The sequence below is a fragment of the Amblyomma americanum genome, chromosome 8 (genome assembly GCF_052857255.1).
Source record: "Amblyomma americanum isolate KBUSLIRL-KWMA chromosome 8, ASM5285725v1, whole genome shotgun sequence".
In the NCBI taxonomy this organism is placed as follows: Eukaryota; Metazoa; Arthropoda; class Arachnida; order Ixodida; family Ixodidae; genus Amblyomma; species Amblyomma americanum.
Genome location: NC_135504.1, coordinates 65,402,888 through 65,410,255, shown reverse-complemented (window position 1 = coordinate 65,410,255; position 7,368 = coordinate 65,402,888). Strand labels below are relative to the sequence as shown.

At 45.7% G+C, this 7,368-nt stretch overlaps 1 pseudogene across 1 annotated transcript in view; it reads right to left on the bottom strand.

The window, feature by feature from the left end:
• Positions 1-726: 726 nt before the first annotated feature.
• The window catches only part of LOC144102454 (cytochrome P450 3A8-like), a 41,045-nt pseudogene continuing 34,403 nt past the window's right edge, over positions 727-7,368 (bottom strand). Inside the window, exons 12-14 of the transcript XR_013308211.1 lie at positions 6,258-6,398; positions 5,119-5,281; positions 727-1,048 (exon numbers count right to left, since the gene is read on the bottom strand). The product of XR_013308211.1 is annotated as a cytochrome P450 3A8-like (transcript). The remainder of the gene's footprint in view (positions 1,049-5,118; positions 5,282-6,257; positions 6,399-7,368) is intronic.

The window sequence follows — 7,368 nt, the reverse complement described above, 5'->3', positions numbered from 1 at the left end:
TGTGATCTGTGTTAGATTATTGTTCACTGCGACGCCTGACACCATGCTTGTGCGCGGGCAATGGCTGTGCTTCACGTTTTTGCGCTGGTGTTTTTCAGAACTCATGTTCATTATGAAGGGACATTAATACTTGGTCATCTTTGTGAGGAATGTTTTTGTTGCTTTGAGCCTTATTTGCCGATTTCTTAAACATTTTTTTTTCTGTCGAGATTTGTTTACTCGAGATAACTTAACAGCTCAATGATGTGGTTGGGACATCTTCTGCAATCCATTAATCTTGTCAAAAGTAAAATTGTCTAGATGCAGCGCTCCAGATTTTGGCTGCTATAAAGAAAAACAACATCTTCACTGTATAGCAATGCCAAAGTGATCTCTCCGAATGTTTGTCTGCATAGAGGGAGCGAATCAAAGCCAAGAGAGCAGATTTGTGTATTATGCGCTGCAGCTGCTGGGTTAGCGACCAGTTCATGACCGCTTCACAGTAGTCAGTAGAAGCACATTAAATTTTCCTTAGAGTAATTGTCTGCGACGCTGTGATCAAATTTACTGGCTTATCCAGGAAAGTGCATGGCAGGCAGGAGCGACGCTTACGCCAGCGTCTTGTTTGGGCCTTCATTAAGTTAGGATATAAGGTTGGAAGTATTTGCTACTGACCTAGTTGCCACAGCACAGCCAGCAGTGCACGCACGCTTCATTCGAATGATTCAGTGGACCTTCATAGTGCAGTCCAATTGTATTGAAACTTTACAACGGTTTCCGAAAATGTTTAGATGGTAGGAACACAGGCATAACGTGAGCAGGCGAATAATCAGGTGGCGAATTTTATCTGAGCAGATCTCTTCCGACAACGGGGTGTGGCTAGATGGGATATTATTCTGTACAGTGAAGCGACGTTGTTAACGTCCTGCGATGCTGCAATGACGCACAGCCGATGAGTCGAAGTCAATTCCGATTTGAGGACGTGCAATCTTCAGATCTTTTCGAACTTTATGTACGGACCGTGCCGTGGCGCTGAAACTGTAGCGTGAAAGCGAAGCTCCAACTCGTTCTGCAATGAATTGAAAGGACACACAATCACGCTGTGGACTGGGCATTTCGCGCGGGCGCTGTATCCCACGTCCAAATAAATAACGAGATGTGGTGTCCCTGTAATGCACAAGGACTCATTTCGTATTGCTTTTTTTTCACACCTCTGTGCCTTTCAGCGCTACAAACGCCGTTTCTAAGGCGATGCGTAGAACCTACACCTCTCTAGACACGTTGTTTCCTTTGCTGGCTCAGAGAGAGCGAGAGAAACAACTTCATTACGACGCAGCATTAAGTGTCGAGAATGCGCTAAGCAAGCGAGCTATGGAAAGAAAAATGATAGGTGTAACGTTAAGATACCGCAAGCGGGCAGAGTGGGTGAGGGAACAAACGCGGGTTAATGACATCCTAGTCGAAATCAAGATGAAGAAATGGGCTTGGGCAGGGCATGTGATGCGAAGGTCAGATAACCGCTGGTCCTTAAGGGTAACGGAGTGGGTTCCAATAGAATGGAAGCGTAGCAGGGGGCGGCAGAAAGTTAGGTGGATGGATGAGATTAGGAAGTTTGCGAGCATACGGTGGCCGCAGCGGGCAGAGGACAGGGCTAATTGGAGAGACATGGAATAGGCCTTTGCCCTGCAGTGGTGCAGTCAGGCTGATAAAGAAGGGTGACCGAAGCCAGCTTGTGTGTCTGCTGGTCAAATGTCAGCCACGCCCACCAGGGTGTGGGAAGAAAGGTATGGGTAATGGTGCCGATGAATGGCAAGGGGACATAACAACAGGAAACGTTACAGATTAGGATACGGTTACGGACAATTTAGGTGCGCAGGGAGGCTCGGCAACGATAGAGGAAAGAACGGGCAGGCTTGAGGAGTGCATTTAAGTGGATGCCGCATAGGATGTTTAGTTGGGGCGGGGGGGGGGGGGGGGGGGGGAGAAGAGAGAAGCGTCATGAACAGGAGAGACGCGAAAAGTTTCTCTAATGTTGTCGCAGGGTAGATTTTACTTCTCGTTTGTCATTTAGAGTAGTGTCCCACGTTTGTGGATAAGGCCAGGGGATCTCGGGCACCTGGCTTTTGAAGTTCGCTGAGAAATCCACTGCAGTGAGACTGAATAGGGACGAAATTTGGTGAGTGTTTCTTGTAGATCATGTCTTAGTTGCCCAGGAATACGACCCATATGAATTGTGAGTACATGTAGCTTTCATCCAATGGGTGTGTATGGCAAAGCCGGACGGGTTAGCGGGTGCTTTGGAGATGTGTTGCATATTGGTGACTATCAGGAAGGTTTCTTGGGTAGCTGTAGGAAGGGGATCAGTGTAAGGACCCAGGGTGTAGGACACGGTCTGGTTTTTTTAGACATAATAGGCTTTATTTGAAGGGGGTGCGTTTTAATTTTACGCAATTGCAAAAATTTCACTTCTTTCTTGCCACTGCAAAAACATCTGACGGCGATGTTTTTTTGCGCGTCTCCATTTTCCCCACACAGGCGGGTCCTTGCCATGTTTCAACAGCGAACACTTAAAGCAATGTTTAAGGTGGGTTCCGGCAAATAAAACTATTTTCATTTATATTCACAAATTTTAACTAAATTGGCACGACATGGCAAGACATCGCTTATGCCATGCGCTCGCTTGGAGGACTTAGCCCTGCCGACCATTTGGCCACCGCTGGCGCCGGCCAGCGACAAAAATGCACCGTCTCCGTTTCATCGCTTTTCGGCATTTCTTCACCCACACCCAAGCTTAACGGCGGCATCTAATCTCATGTGGCAACGTGAGCCCATTTGAAGACCCGTTGGCCCACGTTGCGGCACATTATCTGCGGCACATTATCTGAGGGCCGGCTATTTGAACGGCACTTCCCAGCGAAGCTTCCGGGGCACGACATCGCTTTGGCCATGCACTCACACCCGTTCTAAGCACAGGTCAGCTATCTACAACCTTCTAAATTGCAGTGCCGTGCCCCACTGACTTCTTCTATACCTTGCGAAACTGTCGTGCTCAGTTTAATTCCGTTTTTGCTTCACTGCGTGATGATCTGTTGATGCTTTGTGGACATGCCGAAAGGAACCCTGGCTCTTATCCCGCAGTAAACGCAGCATGTACGGATTCCGACAGTGCCGATATTTCTGAAATTTATGCAGTGGTTAAACGTTTGGAACTGAATGAGGCTACATTGCTTCAAGAAGTGGAAGCTGTAAAAGAACAGCAAAATGCACTGAACGCGTCAGTGCAAAGTCTCTTTAGCAGAATGGCTGTCCTGGAAAGTGATATGCATTCACCGAGATAGATTGAAACTGATGGGGCAGCCACCGCTCCAGGTGCTGTTGTCGTTTTGAGTCAAGATTTGGTAAAACTTTAGAGTGTCGCTTGATGATGCGAACAACAGATCTAGAAGAAACAACTTGCCGATATTTTGGCCTGAATGATTCCTCCACGGAAACTTTGTGCGAATCAGAATAAAATGTGCGGGCTTTCTGCCAAACGCAACTGGGTGAACACGTTACTTCCGAATGCATCGAGCGCACTCACCGGCTTGGTAAATTCCAGAAAAGCAAAAACTGCCCTATCATCAATAAGTTCTGTAGTTTCAAGGATGATGCGCTCATTCTATCGCGCGGTATCAAATTTAAGGATACTAGGTTTACAATCCGTGAAGACTTCACTTGTGCCATCAAAACTGCTCGATCTAAATTTGTATACATCACGCAAAAGTCATGAAATGCTCTCAAACTACTTTGCGATAAGCTACTCGTCAATAAGATATGCTGCGTATACGATTCTGCTCGAGACATGATTGTTGAATTTAAAAATAGCAACGGGTGAGGCGCCTGTGCAATCGGTATTTAGTGCGAAGTCAGCATAAAGGGTGTTCAGCTCGCCATATTTCTGAGCTTATATTTTTTGGTCGTAAACTGCAGGAGCATTAAAAACAAGAACGATGAATTCGCTACTCTTGTCTCTTCCGTTAAACCACAGGCGATTATAGGCACAGAGTCATTGCTTGATGATCCTATTCTCAGTTCTGTAATTTTTCCACGTGGTTCTCACGTTTACCGTTTCAATCGCCTATACGTGGTGGTGATGTCTTTCTTCTCGTCGATTCGTGCCTACATTCACCTGCTCTGGTAATTCCAACTCAATGCACTGAATCTGTTTGGTGCAATATCCTTTTCACAATAGGCGGTTTCTGACAGCTGTTTTTTTTTACTGTCGTCCTGCTTTCACTTCCACTGAATCATATAGATAACTGTCTAATTTTCTGTCCACAATAAATAATGACCATAGTATCGGCGGTGACTTCAATATGTCTGACGTTCAGTTAGTGGCTGCAATAAGCCTGTCCTGATTAGCTTATCAGCACTTTCTTCAGCCTTTCACGAGTTAGTTGCAAATAATCTTTACCAGTTTGTTGCTGATCCTACTAGGCCTGGTAACAGCTCTTCTGTCCTAGACCTGCTTTTTTCAAACCAGGCGTCGCTTGTGGGTGACTACTCTGTCATCCCGGGTATTAGCGACCACGACTGCGTTGTTGCCCATGTTCGAACCATGTTGTTTTCATTTCCACACGTTCGAGGAAGGTTTACCTTTTTGATAAAGGCGATTTTACTTCACTATCAGATGAGCTTGACAATTTTCTGCCTGAATTCAGCCATTTAAGTCATTCCTTAGATTGTAGTCGTTTGTGGGAGACATTCAGCTACACCCTAAAGCAACTAATTGACTAGCACATTCCTTCCAAAGTTTTGAAAGCGAAAAGACGCAGAGATAAACCTTCGGTTACTCCGGAGGCTAATCGATTGATTAATAAGAGTCATCGTCTCCTAAATAGCTACAGGAAACATCGCATTTCTAGAATACGTGAAATCTTACGTTGTCTCGGAAAGGATATTAATACAGGGAATAGGGTTTCAAAAGAGAAATATTTTTTAGAATTAGGTCCGAAGTTGAAGAACACCAAAATAAATGTGGAAGTGTTTGAAAACAAACTGCAGACAATCAACTAGTATTCCGAGTCTAAACAATGACAATGTACTTATTACGAAAGATTTGCATGAGGCTTGAGGAGAGCCACAGTGTGGACTTTTTACCTTTTGTGACTCCCCGAGGGTTATTCTGTACCTCTCAAGGATCCTCGCCATTGTGTACATGATTTCCAGCAGTGCTAGGCGCTCGCCGATGCAGTTTCTGGGCCCCGCACCGAAGGGTTGGTAAGCGATAGATGGCCTGGCTGCTGAATTTTCTGGCAGGAACCTAAATAAAAAAAATATGCGATCTATCAATAGGGAATTATTCAACAAAGCAGTCAACAAATAAATCACAGTCAATCAATAATCAAGTAAAGTAATTAATCACACGCAAAGAAATGTGATCATGCCGACGAGCCTCCTGTCCACAGCATGTGTACTTGCTTAAGACTTGGCTAGTTTGCGCATACTGACGTCTGAAAGAGGCCGTCCTGTCGACCTCAGTGTCATCGTCCATGTAATTTCGCGCTGCATTTAGTCATGAGTAGAAGCATGTGACACTGGCTTTTATGTGTGGTTCTAGAAATCTAGCCGCACTTCTCGAGGGGGGAGCCGGCCACACAGCGGACCGAACACTAAATGTTCAGCTCCGAAAACCGTACCTAACGTGACTCAAGGAACGGTACAGCGCTGCGCAAAGCTCGTCCGTAGCGGTTCTGCGCACAGCGCGAGCAGTTTACTCATTCGCGTGATAGTTTCTGTTTAGAAATGACACGGTCCACCTGCGAATCCTCCTAAAGATTCCAATCAAAAGGAGGAGACACGCCGCCTAATTTGTCTACGACTACACTGCGCACCAGGTATTGAGCAACATTTTGGAGCGAGAGCTCCACTACGCCGTGTTTCGCCAAAGTCATCGGGTGTTGGAGCTTGACCTCCAGCAGCAGGAGCGCCGGAGGTGTGGCTGTGACGTCAGACCACGTGAGTCACCGCAGCCGCCGTGCCGCTGCTCCAACCGCGGTGCGCCGACCGCCGCTTCCCCAGATGTGGTCATGTGATTATGCATGTGACTTAGCGTTCGCTTAAGGAGGCCACGCCCCTTTCGCATGTAGTTTCGCCATGGATGGGAGCGCGGCTGACAGTGCGCCCGAAACGCCTCCGTTTCAAGCGCCTAACCAGGCGTAGCCAAGTGTAATGGAGCTTTCGCTCTGTCTAATTAGGTTTAGATGAGCCGAACCATTGCCAAATTTTTGTTCACGCACCTGTCTGGGTCGAACTTTTCAGGCTTGGGCCAGTAACGAGGATCCATGTGGATCTGCACTGTCGGAGCCAGGATAGATGTGCCAGCCTTGTACTTGATGCCGTTGTATTCGAAGTCGCCTACGGCGCGCCTTGTGGTGAATCTGCGCAGTACGAGTGATATTCAGAGAGTGTTAGTACGTAAACACAACAGAAAATTTCCTGTCATAACAACACATTTTCAGTAGTAGTTTTCTTATAGTAACCACAAATAGTTCTACAGTAACAACAGAATTTTCTGTTTTACTGCGCTACCTTTTTTTGTTACGACAGAAGTAGAAAAAGAATAGTACAGTACTACAGAAAAACATGTGGTTAGAACAAGGAATATAAAATTTTGTCGATATGTTTGGGCCCGATTTTGTGGTTCCTTTTTTGACTGGGAATTTACGCCACATCGGTAGAAGACTATGGCACACATTATGATTATAACCATTATACTAATAATCATCAGCAGCAGCTTAACCACGTTCACCTTCTCGAAAAACGCAACCAAAGCTTTGCCGTCACAGCACGTTTTTTTGTGGTATTTTTGGTGAGGAACTAATAACAATTTTTTGTAGTAACAGCATGACTTTCTGTATTAGTGTGCTGTCTGTTGTCGTAGCGACACAACTTTGTTAATATGTTGGAAAAAGTACTACAAAAGGACAAATTTTTGTCACATTTAGGGCTTGATTCTGTCCATTTTTTTGACGGGCCACTGTAGGAAAAACTCCTACATCGCTTCATTAACCGCAGCAGCACATCCATTCGGCCCAATATTAGAAATGTATTGGCAAATACCAAAGTGAAACCATCTGTATGCAATACTGGGTCGATTACCTGTGCTGCTTGGGGACCCTGTGTGCCATATGTGGCCACTCTATTCAGCAAAAGTCCTAATCTGGTCCCTCTATATGACACTCTGCCACACCCCGCTACACTTTCCGTACCTTAGACTCCACTCCGTTACTGTCTTTACATTACACACCCTGCCAATGCCCATTTCTTGTTGTTGTTGCCAACTAGGAGATTACCCTTATAGAATGGCCTATATACTTTATATAGACTTCTTAGTATAGGTTATAAGAA